Source organism: Amphibalanus amphitrite, unplaced genomic scaffold (assembly GCF_019059575.1).
Source record: "Amphibalanus amphitrite isolate SeventyFive unplaced genomic scaffold, NRLGWU_Aamphi_draft 000278F_arrow, whole genome shotgun sequence".
Taxonomy (NCBI): Eukaryota; Metazoa; Arthropoda; class Thecostraca; order Balanomorpha; family Balanidae; genus Amphibalanus; species Amphibalanus amphitrite.
Window position 1 is genome coordinate 380552 of NW_024881773.1, and position 11223 is coordinate 391774.

General features: G+C 50.9%; 1 protein-coding gene across 1 annotated transcript in view; it reads left to right on the forward strand.

Annotated features, from left to right (window-relative positions):
* The first annotated feature begins 6531 nt into the window (after positions 1-6531).
* The window catches only part of LOC122387229 (zinc finger protein 391-like), an 80594-nt gene continuing 75902 nt past the window's right edge, over positions 6532-11223 (forward strand). Inside the window, exon 1 of the mRNA XM_043377237.1 lies at positions 6532-8143. The gene's annotated coding sequence lies outside the window, so the exon portion shown is untranslated. The remainder of the gene's footprint in view (positions 8144-11223) is intronic.

An 11223-nucleotide genomic window follows, 5' to 3' on the forward strand; every position in this document is an offset into this window, starting at 1 on the left:
GTGCCCATAAAAGAGGAAGATCAGCACAAGACGGCGTTTGTGCTGCCCTGGGCCAAATTTCACTTTACAGTGCTCTCGATGGGACTTTCAGAGTCTCCGTATACCTTCGCGCGATTGGGAATGGAGATCTTTGAGGACATCCTTTCAGAGGAAGGATTGGTCCTGTTCATCGACGACCTGTGCATGTACAGTCCCACATTTGAACACCATCTGACCATCTGGCGGAGGATCTTGGACCGACTCAGAGAAAACAACCTCAAGCTGAAACCGTCCAAGACCCACTTGTTCACCCAGGAGGGGCTGAAATTCTTGGGACATCACGTTGGGCCGAAGGGGGTGGCTCCCAACCCAACCAAACTCCAGACCATCAACGAGTACCCGACACCGACCACGGTGAAGGACATTCGCTCGTTTGTCGCGTTGTGCTCATACTTTCGGAAGCACGTACCGGGCTTCGCAACCATTGCAGCCCCACTCAATGCACTGACGAGGAAGGGAGTGCACTTTAAGTGGAGCGCTGAATGTGAGGATGCGTTCCTCGCACTCAAGAAGGCTCTCGTCAACTCAGACGCACTAGCCTACCCCGACTTTGCTGACCCCAGTCGACCTTTTATCGTGGCCACCGACGCCAGCGATAAGGGCATTGGCGGCTGGATAAGCCAAGAAGACGATACAGGTGAAAGACGACCCATCGCCTTTTACTCTCGCACGTTTTCCCAGGCCGAGGGCAATTACAGCACCATCGAGAAGGAAGCGCTAGCCATCGTCGCTTGCATTCAGGCATTTCACTACTACATCCACGGACGCTCGTTCACTCTGGAAAGCGATCATGCACCGCTGAAGTACGTCTTGAGCCATGTGCAGAAGGGTCGAGTGCAAAACACACGGTTGGAACGATGGAAGCTGGCGCTGCAAGGACTGGACATGACAATCCGTTATGTTCCGGGTCCCAAGAATGTGGTGGCCGACTCTCTGTCACGCGGACCGCTGGAAGTGGATTGGAAAAGTTTCCAGGAAGCTGCAACCATCGATGACCCCGACATCGGCATCGGCATTGCAGTACTGATCCCCTCAACCACCGATCCAGAGGAGGACCAGCTCACGATGGAGAAGGCAGAGCGCTCCGGAGCAGAAACCACACAGACGGAAAGGGAAACCTCGGACCAGCGACAGGCAGCTGCATCAGTAGAAGGAAACCCAGGATCGGAACAACCCGACTCACACACTGAAACAGAAAAGCCTGATGAGACGACCGACCTTAGGAAAGCGCAGAGAGAGGATCCCCTGTGGAAACCTCTCATTGACATCTTGGAAGGGAAAAGGCGCAAAGGTAATAAGACACTGTGGAAAGATCTCCCCAACTATCATCTGGATGCAGACAGTATCTTATGTTACCAGCCTGCAGAAGCATCAACGGCCAGGAAAGTGATTCCCACAGATCTAGTGCCTCAGCTAATAACGGAATACCACAGCCATCCAATGGCTGGCCATTATCACGCACAGGCAGTCCTGAAGCGACTCAAGAAACGATTCTTTTGGCCATCAATGGTAACAGACGTCACCAACTTCTGCGCCAGCTGTGTGAAGTGTCACAGCACGAAGAAAAATCGTCGAGAGAAGCCCGCCAAACTGGGAACAAGCCCACCCAGTTATGGACCATGGGAAACTCTGCACACAGACTTAGTCGGACCCCTACCAGAGACGGCTAGCGGACACCGCTGGATACTACTGGTAGTGTGCGCCTTCACTAAGTTTGTCGAGCTGATACCACTTCGAGAAGCCACTGCCGAGGCGGTAGCGCAGGCTCTAGTGGCGACGTTTTACCGGTACGGAATCCCGTATCATATAGTCTCGGACAATGGATCACAATACCGGTCCACCCTCCTGGCTGAGATCAATCGGTTAATGGATGTTAGGCACATCTTCATATCCGCATATCACAGTCAGGCCAACTCCAATGTAGAGCGAATGTGTGGGGTCGTCAAGACCATGATCGCCACCTCTCTGGATAGGACCCAACGGGAATGGGATATGTTCCTGGGTGCTACCCAGTATGCTGTTAACTCCACCACTCAGAGCAGCAACAAGGTGGACCCAGCCTTTCTGATGTTCGGTAGGCATTTTCGACTGCCCATTGAGCAAGCGCTGGGAGCGGAACCCTCGCCTAACTCGGCCGAGTTAGACGATTTGGTTACGCAACTGAGGGAGAGGCAGTTTGACGCGATTACACAGGTAATCGACAACCAAAAGGCCTCCAGAGACTACCAGCGTGACCGCTACAACAAGAGAGCTCGAGAAAAGGTGTTCGAGGTAGGGGACTTGGTTTATCTCTATAGACCAGTTACCAAACCGGGCAATTCCTCAAAGCTGACCAAAAAATGGGAACCGGGGTACGTGGTGGTAGGACGCCACGACAATGGGCTTACGTACGATGTACGGAAGCCAGGGTCAAGGAAACCCCCTGAGAAGGTGCATTGCGACCGACTAAAACCCCGACCAGTTTCACACGTGTATCGGGAAGGGCTGACGTCCGCTAAAGTATTCAGACGGGCTCACAGGGCTGCTCTCGGAGAGGCTTCAGACCCAAAATCCGCCACCGCGGATGGGAACGCCCCTCAGACACGTAGCGAGCATGAGACGTCAGAATACGAGCCAGGGTTTCTGAGACGAAGGCAACGGGACCCTATAGACCGTCAGACGCCTGACGACATACTGGACAGTGGTGTGACGAGTGTGTTGGAAGCCCTGGGTGAGGGCGGTGACCGATCCGATCTGTCTTCTTCGGACGAATCGGATTCAGAGAGGTCTCGTTGTGGAGACGAGGAGGTGGGGATCGAGGGTAGAGACGACAGCTCGTCTGAGGACAGCTTGTCTGGGGAGGACGACCCCATCTACGCCAGAATTGATCCGTCACCCGTGCGCAGAAGGTCCCGGAGGAACCGGAGACCGCCAGATCGTTTTAGTCCCATGTGAAAGGGGAGAGAAGCAGAGTGTGGAGAGTAAGTATGTGTGTTTGTGTCTTTTAGGTTAAGCCGTGGGTTACGGCTCTTGCTGATGGTCTGGGCCGTCTCGGCCGAGACTCCAGAGACGCCAGGAGTTGAGCTTCAACTTCACCACGGGGTCTACTTTAAGCCCCTGGGGGAGGTGATCGTAACTGGGTCAGAGTGGACAATTTGCACCACTATCGACCTGGAAACGTATGAAGCGGCTCACTCCAGCCTTCAGGTGCAATTGGAACAAGTGGATGATCGTATGCGAGACATGCAGAGTAAAGCCTCGGGCAGTAAGGAGGCACTGGTCCAGGTTCTACAAAACATGTGGAACAACCTGTCCGGAGCTTTTCGACAGGATCTGGCAAATTACCAGAGGGACCTAGATGTCATCAAGCGCGTTGCAGTCCAGAACGACGCCCGACAAACTCGGGGACTCGTAAACGTAGTAAGCAACGTGGGCAAATACCTTTTTGGATTCAGCACGGAAAAGGACACGAAAAAGCTTGCCGAGAGGATTAACCAGCTAGCGGCTCAGGGAGGGAGACTCAACCATTTGGTAGAACAACAACTCAGTTACATTGACTCGGTCTCGACCCAAGCCTTGCATAATGGTGAACAGATTAACCGTCTGGAGTCCTCCATGGGAGGAGTAGTCTCAGCACTAGTACAGCTCCATAATACCACAAGCACGGTCGAGCTAGGTGTCAAGTTCGCTGGTGTAGGATTGGAGATGCTGAGCGCCATTGAGATCATACGAGAAGGGCTCACCCAGTCCCAATGGGGTTTAGACACTATCCGGAGAATCATGGCTAAGGCGGGCGAAGGGACCCTTGCGTGGGAACTTTTAGAGGATCCAGTGTTTCGTGAGGCCCTAGTGAATCTAGGAAATCAGCTACCAACGGGTTGGAAGCTTCTGTACGATGCCAATGACCACTACTCATACTTACGTTACATTGCTACTGCCACCCATCGCACTTCCACAGGGTTAAACCTGTGTATGGCTATTCCCATAGTCAAAGATTCGGGGCGATATCAGCTGTACGAGGCTATACCCATGCCCATCGTGCATCCTGAGTTTCCGGAGAAGCTATTCTTTTCATACAAATTTGAGACCTCTTACCTTGCCGTACAGAAAACAGGATCTGATTACTTCACCACCCAAGCAGGACCAGGGAACTTCTTTACCATGGATGCCCACCGGGAGGCAAAGTGTGAAGGTGAAGAACCGCGGGTCTGTTCCTTGTTGGGGGCTGTCAAGACCCCTGCCCCCGATCGTAACGACTGTCTCTATGACTTGTTCACGGACAGTCCGACTACTGTGACCTGTCCCGTACAGGTACAGTACCAGGAGGGGCCAGTCTTCCAACATGTTGGGTTAGGCGTATGGTTGTACGGGGCAGCTCGAGGAGACCTCCAAGTTCGTTGTTCGGGACAAAGTGTTCAATCTGAGAGTCAGATTGGACAATACAAACTAACGGGCACTGGCGCCTTCCGCTTACAACCAGGATGTGAGGCCTCTTTGGGCCAAATCAAAGTTCCCAGTTATGTCAATGGTAAAGGACAATTCAAGGTGGATCTGCCTGATGCTCCTATTGTCAACCTTTTCTCACTCAACTTCACCCGAAGCCTCTGGAGCAACCTGACCTCGGACTTAATGGTTCCAGACAACCTTACGCTATTCTTGAACCATCTTACGATGAACTCGGACATCCAGAAAAACGCCCTCAACCTCAAAGCCTTCAATGACACTATCCACAAATACCAAACCCTCAGAAACCAGTTGCCGTCATACCATCCGCTGGTATGGACCGCCCAACCCGAAAACCAGTTGTCCATGATGGTTTTTCTGCTACTGTTGAATGTCACCACCACGGGACTGTTGACTTGGGGAATGGTCAAACTGCGTAATAGAGTCACCGTCTCATTGGCGCAGGCCCCTGCTGTTCCAGAGCGTCGTGAGCTGATTCGCATTAGAAGACGGAGACGTCAGACCACTGACCCAGTGGTGTAAGGTAGTGTCTTCCCTTGCACATACAGAATGGCTTGTTAACGCTTGTCGGTGCAAAAGCTCTCGGTCTCCAGACTACCCCGAGAAATGCGTAAATGGAATATGATGTTCAGTTGGTGTTCGTGGGTACATGGTCGCAGATGTCCTCAGCTTCGCCCAACAGATGGCCAGCAATGTCACGAGCGGGATCTCAGCTCATCGGTGGCTAAGACCAGCCGACGGAGGATGACACAGCACGAGGTGCCGTCAATCCCAATGGAACATGCGTTCCCTGCCCTCAGGATCGGTCGGCCCCATGCACGTGAGGAACACTTCACGAGTACTGGTACGTCGCTTACCGTTTACCAGGGTGGCAATGTTTAACTCCTGTGAGGGGTCAAACAACCCAACCGAGACCCAGCGTGACGGCATCTTAAGTGGCATTCTGTGTGACAACCGGGCAACCAGCCTCCCCGAGACCCTTTGGCATAATTCCAGCCCGCAACCTCGGTAGTAGCAAGGAGGACCGGTGGCAGCCGCCCCGACAACTGGACGACTCACCATTCTGCGTAGATGACCGACCCTCCCGCGTACGACGACTAGGATGGCAGAGTGATAGTAAGTGACTCGTATCGCTGAATGACACCCCCAGTACAGACTAGGTGGGTGACAGAACATACAGTTAGTAGTAAGACAGACCACAAATGTCCAGATGCCTTGTCGATCCCGCAGCTCCTCAGCCAGGACCTTGATTGAGTTGATGTATCCCAGAGCTGGGTTGTACCACCAACTGAAGCGTTCTTTTTTTGACACAGGTATCGGTATCACGGGTGGCATGGAGAGGGGATGAACGATCATGGTAGCAGCTAATCCAGGAATACACCAGCGAACTCCGGTAACAGCTTTCGATATCGGGTCAGAGACGTGTTGCGTGTAAAAAACTTTCTCCTCTCACTGTTGTATGTATGCGACAGACACTCCCTGAGCCGCAGCCCCACGTTGGACACCAAGAAAACCCGGAGGTGGAAATCAACGTTTCCTTCACAAAAAACGGAGGAATGTGAGAAATCTGATCACATCAGCGGGTCTCGCACCAGGGCAATACGGCCGCATAGAGCATTCAAAGGTAACGACTTCAAAGGTAACGACGGGTGGACGTGGCGGTTTCGCCACTACCGCCTGGGCCGCCTCATCTCCCTGTCTCTCTCTCTCTCTCTCTTTCCTCTCCCCTCATCATCCATCCGCCCTCGACTCATCGTTCACCTTATTTGGTGACCAAATCCCTGGCCTCATCCATCCATCCCCGCCCACTTCTCTCTCTCTCTCCCTCTCTCTCTCTCTCTCTCCCTCTCTTCCTCGCCCACACACGCCCCCCCCCTCTGAGACGGCATGAACGGACGGTTTCCCTTGACCTCCTCCCATACTCTACCCCCTCTCTTACTCTGCCCCCCCCAACCGAAGTGGAAAAGACGGTTAAAACGCCATAATACCGCTCAAGAAGATACTATAACTTCGGTTAGCGACTCGACTCCCCCCCCCCCCGATGACACCCCCCCTTTTTGGGCCCCCTCCCGAAGCATTTCCATAATCGCATGTACACTCAAATCCCCATTGACCTATGACCTCACAGGCGGCGAGCGCGGCAGCTCCAGGGCAAATGTGCACTTCAGTATGTTTAGATTTACACACCCTCAGGGATTAGCGGAATGACGGCGGAGAAGCGCGAAGGACGGCGCGGGCCGGGGACCATTAGCATTAGCATATGAAACCTTGTGAAACGCATAATAACGTAAAGATACACCTGGAGCAACTTTTGCAGCATTTTATGCACAACGATGCAAAGTAACGTTTCGATATACTGCCCAAAAGAAAGAGCGTTTGAAAAAGCCTGGTCATATTTCTTAGCTACCGCCCCGCATTACGATAACAGGTCTCAGGGAGGGAAGGGTGACTATGCTTCTATTTACAGCTGTAGAACCTGCAGGCGTGCATGTCTTGCTATCAACAGATGACGACAGGTCGGGATCGGCAGCAATGTCGATACCAAATAGCGAGCAGCAGTTCACGGCGGACTGTGCCCGTGGGGCACACCCAGGGACGCTGGTCACAGTGATCGTTAGCAAGACGGGCAGGGATAATGCAAGCTATCCATGCAGCCCTAGCAGTGTCACAACGTCTGACACATCTTATATATTCCTATCAACTGAGGGACTGAGAGGCAGGCCAGATCGGAAGACCGATTGGTGTTACTTGCGCGAATACCGTGAGGAGGTTACTGAGTGCTATATTGCGGACATGGCGAGTTTTGGCGTGCAATGGAGGGCAGTGACAGCGAGGGATCCCAAGTGACAGTGTTCGCGGCGATGCGTGGTTCGATGCGGAGAAGAGCGACTCGGACATTGGGCGATTCTGGTATGATGCCAGCCGGCATTTGTATCGGTATCAACAAAAAGTGAAAACAACTATAAAAAAAGGACACCAGTGCAGCGTGATTAAACCTTCCTTCAGTTTAAACCCCTCTCAGTGTAGAGCCTGGGTGGACCTCTACATTGGTGATGGTCGCGCAGAATTGATGCTAATTGCATCAAGTGTGTAGATAAGGACTGTACATTTAGGAGCGTCCTGGCCGTGTGTTTATTGTCCATGCTATATTAGAATAGTTACGTTCGGTGGCGGAGTTAGTATGTTTAGCAAAACGCATAACTAGGTGCGGTGGTGTAATGCCAGTGTCGGTGTATTGAGATATGCCATAGGTAGTTCAGTGTGTCAAGGTAGTTAATAGGTAATTAAGTTGGTTAGGTGACGTTTGCCATGGTGACGGTATTTAGATCATATAAGGTGTTTGTATTTAAATAAGGCCTTCAGAAGTTGCGCGAATATGTAGTTAACGCTGTGCAATCGATAAGCAGATCGCTATGCAATGACTTAGATTGCGCTATTATCTGTGAATGCTCTGCGGTATTGATAGATTAGCAAAAATAGCAAAACACATATGCGACATATAGCGATATTGTACACAGACAGCCGGCCGCGCCAGCTCGCCGCCGGCTAGAAGGTGGCCGGCCTTGCGACTGCGTGAAAACGTATAAAAAGGCGCGTGTGACGCACGGGCGAGAGATTCGTGCCCGAGGTCCCGACGCAGTGTGGTCTTCTTTGCGATCATGTAAGTACTTGGGCAGTTCCGGCCTTGGTGGAAAGGCACGGGCTGGACTCTGGCTATACAAACCCTAGTCTCCAAGGGTCTTAGGACCGGCGGATTGAGAGGGTTTGTGAGCCTCTGTCCTGTTCGTGACCGCTGCCGCGGCCGAAATTACGACTCAAGCACCGCCACACACGTACACACACTTGCGTAGGATATTTGCTTGTAGGTTAAGGCTGCGGTACCGTGACTAGTTAAAGGAAAAGGGCCACCTTTAACATGGGGATTGAAACTGAGATAGCCATCTTGTAGCCCGTGTCCGAAAACCCATCTGTCTACCTCCTTACGGCCGATTTCGGCCTCCATTCGTAGATATCGGCAATTTTAAAAGAAAATACGCCAGGAATGCGTTCTTATCCAAGGAATGCGTTCTTATCCGACAATACAGCCACCCGCGGCGAGGCTTTGGTTTTTTACCAATCGGCTCCAACCAGCTCAGCTTTAACCAATCAGCTTATCTGACACAATCCGACGAGTCTGTCTTCTGAACGCTGATTGGCTTGAGTGTGACGTCATCGCTATGCCATCATACAGTAGGTGCCGCAGAGAGTATCAACATAGTACCAATATGTTAAATAGTTTTAAATATTTTTTCGCGAATTGTGCACTTCTGGCACCAGTTTTAAAAAGAAAATGAAAAATAATAATGTCAAAATGAAAAACAACGATATCTTCATATTTCACGAAGGTGGCCCTTTTCCTTTAAGGTGTAACATGATGGTTCTTGTATCATGGAACATGACTCAGTTTATTTCGGCTCTTCTGGCAAACATCTTTGGCTTGTACTGGGTCAGTTCTACCCTTTGGCGATATTCAGTTGGTGTTATTATTTGGCTTGATTCTTGTTTCGATGGTCTCGAAATGGTTTTGGCACTTTGGCAATTTTAGCAAGGCACGGTTACCGTGACCCTGCTCACTTTGGCTTTTTGTTGTTCGACTTGTTTCGGCCTTATTCATTCGTCTTTTGATTCATTCATCTTTTATACGTTTCGGCTTTTAATACAATACATATTTAGTTCGTATACCTACACGTTCTTTCTCGAGGCTGGGCAACGAATGTGGGAACACGGGCAGTATGACAACTCGGACAAACGGGCTGGTGGGTCTCCAGCAAACAGTCGATCAGTTAATGCCCCTAGACCACAGCAGTTGGTAAAGTTTCAGCTCACCCCTAGACAACGGTTATTGGTTGACGGTTACAGGATTGTACAGTGTTAAGACGATACCCCTAGACAACGATGAGTAGGATTGTGCAGATGGTACAGATTAGAAAACACCCCTAGACACACGAGTAATAGTAATAGCAGGAACAGCAACAACAGCCAGTAGGCGTGCCTGTGCCTATCCGCACACCCATCCACACCTCTCCATACATCCTCCTCCTTCTCCCAATTATCCTCATCCTCCTCCCAACCCTAACACCACTTTTAAATTCACATTCCTAACACCTCTAAACTCCTCCAAGATTGCTTCCCTGTTCCAGTGTCAGCTCTAGCCCCTACAAATCAAAGGAGGGCCCTGCTCCAACCTCCTCTATCTTGCCCTTGGAGGAGTTTAGATGTGTTAGGAAGTGGGACTGGAACAGACCCAAAGTGTGACGTCAGCGCGCTGGCAGCAGCTGGCAGTTGGGCTTGGAAACACCCGGTTGTATCCCCAATCAAGATAATTCACTCATCCTTCGCATGCCTTTGCATTTGTCCACATAACATAACTTGGTGGACTTGGTGCCCACCGTGGGCAAGGGCACCAGGTTTACATAGCCTTGGTGCCCACGGTATATCGAGAACTTTTAGCTGCAGCCGGCGGCCAGAGCCTCAATAGTGAACAAGCCAAAAGTAGGCTTATCATTTCCATCAATCTGTAAAAAAGTGTGTTTAAGCATGCAATACTTAAAGATAATAACATGAAATTAAGTACCTAAATAGTTCTCAAGAGACCTTGATGCTAATTGTCTTTTCTGGGATTTTCAGATTACCTCTAGAAAACCCTCTAGAATCCGGCATTTTTCAAAAACCTTCAGGAGCCCCGAAACGCTCCCCTAAAACCTCTAGATCTGGAGGTTTATCTCTAGACCTGGCAACACTGCTTTCAATTCAGCCTCCGCCATGTGGACAATTGTTGCGCAGCAAATACAAAATAGCAAAATGTGGCAATGAGTGGTGGCCACGAAATGAAAAATATATGTATAGACCAAAATGCTTCGACATTTGGTGTTGTTTTTTTGTGGTTTAAGACGCATCGTTTCTAAATGAGTTGTATATTATATGTAAGGGCATCATATTGCTGAAATAATGTTCCTAATGTTAACTTTTTAGCTGATTGTTTTGCAGCAGACAAAGTTGTCAAATTTAAGCAAATTTAAGCGATGAAAAAATAGTTTGTTGTCGAGTTCAATGCAGTTTTTCTACAGTGACCAAAATCTGACCGGTGACTCTGAGGGCCCCACCGGCCTCTGAGAGTACCATGCCGATCTCTAAGGACTCCACAGGGCTCCTGAAGATAGTGCCGGCCCTCACTTGCCGGCCTGTGAAGACTCGTTGTTGGCATCATATGGCCCGTTACCGGCCTCTGAGGGCCCTTTGCCGTTCTCTGAGAGGCCCTACTGGGTTATTAAGCATTCGCACCAACAACTCCAAGGGCCCTTCACACAGTCATCTGTGAGGGGTGTGGGCTCAGCGCCACACCAGTGTCTGAAAGATCACCACGACGGCGTCCATGTGAGGGCCTCACACCAGCACCTCTGAGGGTCCACACCGGCTACTTTGCGGTTCCTGCGCCAGTGCCTCTCTGAGGGTCACACACCGATGTCGGTGTGTGGCTCAGAGTTGTGTGGGTTTGAGGGTCCCACGTCAGGGTCTCTTAACCCACGAGCCGCTGGGGGGGGGGGCATAAAGTTGCCCCCCCTTTACGTTTTGTGAAATATCTCCGAAACCTGATGAGCTACGAGCGTGAAACTTGGCATAGCTTCAAATGAATACCTAGGCAATGTTTGAGGAAAGTTTGGTGGTTGTAGCACCTAAGATGACGTCACAGTGACGTCATAA